The sequence below is a fragment of the Myotis daubentonii genome, chromosome 3, assembly GCF_963259705.1.
Source record: "Myotis daubentonii chromosome 3, mMyoDau2.1, whole genome shotgun sequence".
NCBI classification, from domain to species: Eukaryota; Metazoa; Chordata; class Mammalia; order Chiroptera; family Vespertilionidae; genus Myotis; species Myotis daubentonii.
The window spans coordinates 77,930,635-77,934,586 of record NC_081842.1 but is presented as its reverse complement, the minus strand read 5'-3'; the positions used below and the strand labels follow the sequence as shown (position 1 = coordinate 77,934,586).

The 3,952-nt window shown below is 33.8% G+C and overlaps 1 pseudogene; it reads right to left on the bottom strand.

Annotated features, from left to right (window-relative positions):
* Nucleotides 1–3,055: 3,055 nt before the first annotated feature.
* LOC132232271 (U1 spliceosomal RNA) lies at nucleotides 3,056–3,204 on the bottom strand (annotated as a pseudogene).
* Nucleotides 3,205–3,952: the final 748 nt, after the last annotated feature.

Below are 3,952 nucleotides of genomic sequence, written 5' to 3'. Positions count from 1 at the left end.
GTGCCTCATTAAAAAAAAATACCACAATTGAAAAAGAATGAAACTTTAAACCCAATTGTCTGAGACCTAACCCCAGGAAGTTTTATTTTCCTACAGACTAAGCATATCTTTTTATTTTCTTGGAAAGGGATCTGCTTGTAGAAATGTTTTACGTACAGTTTAAGTGCCATTTCTTTGGTGTCACAGGAAAATGTGCATTACTTTGTGAGTGTTCTCAGTATCTTCACTTCTTACTCCCTATTAAGACATGTCAGCTCCTGGCCCATTAAAGCCCAAGATGTACAAATATACAAACAGACGCGTTATGAATTTGTTTAAAATTTGTCAATAATGTAATCATCTCTTTTGCTACTCATATCTTCAGTTGTAGCTAAGCATCCTTGACCTGGTAGGCTTTTCCTAGGTCAACACAACCATTTTGAGAAACATAAAGCACCACAGTTTTTGCCTTTACTGCTCTAGGTAATCAACTATATTAACCAGTTGCTAGTTTTCTCAAGTACGTTCTAAAAGCCACTTAACTCTTTTTCTGTCCATTAGGAATTTTCAGAAAAGCCAGTTAATCAGTGCATGCTTGTGAACCTAGACATAAAGGTGATATATCCGCACTCTTGTGAACCTCCCTCCTTGGTATCCACTACCAGACTAACCATATCTTATTTGATTTTAGGGGGCCAATCATTGACTTCAACTTACCTCTGTCTTGTCTCTTGCTAATTTCCTGTCAGTGGCATTTTCATACCTCAGATTTTGCTCTTTCACCTAACATCTCTACTTTTTTTTTTTTATCCTTACCTGAGGATATGCTTCTATTGTTTTTGTTTGTTTGGGGGTTTTTTTTGTTGTTTTGTTTTTGTTTTTTTGAGAGAGAGAAGGAGAGAGAGAGACAAAGACACAGAGAGAAAAACATTGATGTGAGAGAGAAACATCAATTAGTCCTCAGTTGCCTCCCATAGGCACCCTGACTAGAGATTGAACCTGCAACCTTTTGGTGTATGGGAGGACGCTCTAACCAACTGAGACACTGGTGGGTCGTGGCTAACATCTTTAATTTTGAGAATAGCAAAGTTTTCACATTTCTATGCTGACCTATTGGAATGTACACATAGGTGACACTAAAACACTGCATTTAATTTTTTTTTTATTTTGCAATATTAAAAATGATGAAAATTTGCTTATTGCTATAGAAAGACATATATAATGTTAAGAGACAAAAGCAGATTATTTCAATGTATATGGAGTGTGATCCCATTTTGTATAAAAATGTCTTTAAGTAATTCAGAAAAATTGAAATCAGAATGTAAACTGATTTCTTTGGTAGTATGGTGATAATCCAAATCCCTTTAAATTTCATTCATCAATAAAATATTTTATTTGTTTAATATAAACCTTGGGGTGGGGCAAGGAATAGTTTTCCTTTCTGTATGCCCCTTAATCTTATAGAATTTTGTCATCCACGGATCTGTGTGTGAGATGCCTTTTAGCTCTCATTCTGTTTACTCAATTTAGTATGATGGCTATGCACCATTTCTACTTATTATTTCTGCAAACTTATGCAAGTCACCTAAACTTGTCTGTGCCTCATTTTCCTGACCTATAAAACAGGATGATAATAATGATACCTACATCAAAGGCTTGATTTCAGAATTTAATAAATGTGAAAAACTGTCTGGCTTGTGTGGCTCAACGGTTGAGCATCGACCTATGGACCAAGTGGTCACTGGTTGGATTCCTGGTCAGGTCACATGCCCAAGTTTCAGGCTCAATCCCCAGTAAGGGGGCGGGGAGGGTGCAGGAGACAGCTGATCTATGTTGTTTCTCATTGATGTTTCTATCTCTCTATCCCTCTTCCTTCCTCTCTCTCTAAAAATCAATAAAAACATATTTTTATAAACAATATAAAAAGCTTACTTAGAAGCTAAACACAGTAACTGTTTTTGTTTTTTCTTTATTCTCATAAAGAGAATAATTAACCTCATAATTAACCCCAACAGCATGTTAAACAATATGATAGAACCTGAAACTAGGACAGAGAAGAGTATAGTATTAACACCTGTTCACAGTTTAGAAGGAAGGACAAATAAATAAATGATTACAATGGATATGCTGATTAGCAGAGGGGAAATATATAGATTGTTATTGAAATGTTTAAGAGGGACAGGCAACTTAAAGTAGAAAGCCTCCTCAAACATGGCATCAGGAAGAAGGAGGAATCATTCTGGGGAGGAATTTTAATTGCATGGGCCAGGATCCAAAGCCAGAGGATAACAATACTGGTTTCAAACTTTTCTATCTGCAATCAACATGCTGTGAACTTAAACATCTGATTCTGCTTTAAACATTTCAGTTTTTCTATCAACTTCCAGTATTCTATGTAATGGAGACATTAATTGTTCCTTGTCTTCTAGGAGCTATAAAGAAATTATAATTTTTGATAAAAACACTGAAAACTCATTTGTAAAATCTCCTTTGGGAATGGAATGTTTAATTCTTGAATAAATAACTTTTTAAGCCATAGGGGAAAAGGCAAACCTTAGGAAAAAATTAACTGCAAATGATAGACTCTGGCTTTTATTGTTCATTTATAAGACTTTTCTTTAACATTTTTAGATTGAAACCTTTAAATGACAATGAGATAGAAAAGGCACAACTAATTTCTGAATGCACTGAAATAACATTTAATGGTTTAATTAAAATGCAGATTAAATAAGTACTAGATATAAAACTTACTATTCTGGGGTATAACCAATGAGTGAAGAAGATTGTGTTTTCATTTTGAACAACAATGCAAATAAAAGAAACCCTGGTTAATATAGAATGGTGTTGCCAGATTGGTATATCCTCCACAATATGTACAATAATCTTTTTTTTATAATTTCATGTTTGTTTTCTTTGTAGTTCATATCTAGTATACTTTTGGTAACATTTATAGTTTCAGATATAGTAAAATAAAGTAAACTTTCAGGACTTTCCTTTTAATCTAATTAGTTACAAATTATTTTAGTCATAGAGATATAATAAAACAGTTAGCCCCTGACACCCCACCCTTTCAGGAGAGAGCTTGAATGCAGTCTAATTATGTAGTCCAGTTTCCCATATTTGGGGAAATTGCAGGGGTCAGCATATCTGGAGTGCAATAAGTAAACCTCTCCCTGGAAAACAACCTTTGTGATCATTATATCTATCTCCCTGCCTGGTAAGTATAGCTGCTGACTTTTTTTTTTAATGTATTGTGATAAGAACACATAATATAAAATGTATTATCTAAGTCATTTTTAAGTGTACGATGTAGTGATATTAACTTTTTTAAAATTGTTGTATAACCATCACCACCATCCATCTCCAGAACTCTTTGCATCCTGCAAAAAGAAAGCTCTATACTCATTAAACATAACTTCATTCTTTCCTCTCCCTAGTCCCTTGACTTTTAAATAAAAAAAAAATTCTAAATGCCTTTTTAAAAATCTGAACTGCAATTTATTATATGTGCAACATAGTAAATGGTGATTGAATTCTCAAACTAGTCCACAAAAGCCTACTTATAAGTTAGCTCACAAGTCCTATTAAATTGACTAAGTAGACAAATAAGATTAGAAATCATAACAGACAGTAGGCTGAACATTGTGGTCAATGAATGATATTTCTGGGTACAAGATGATTCTTAAGCAAAATTTGAAAATGGGAAAAGTTTGTTTTTGGCATCTGTCATGCCTTTTATTGTATTTATCTCTTATATTCAGGTGCTTTTCTCTCCAACTCCTGGCTCTTACTTTCCTGATACTACTCTAAGCCCCATACGGGTCTATATCATTTCCTGAGAGTTCCACACTTTAAAAGTATCTTCTTATTTTTTGCAAATTTGGTTGAAGATTTTAAAAGTGAAGTTGGGTATGTTTTATATTAAAACAGGTTTGGAGGGTACCTGTGAACCACATTCTACAAGTCAATTTTC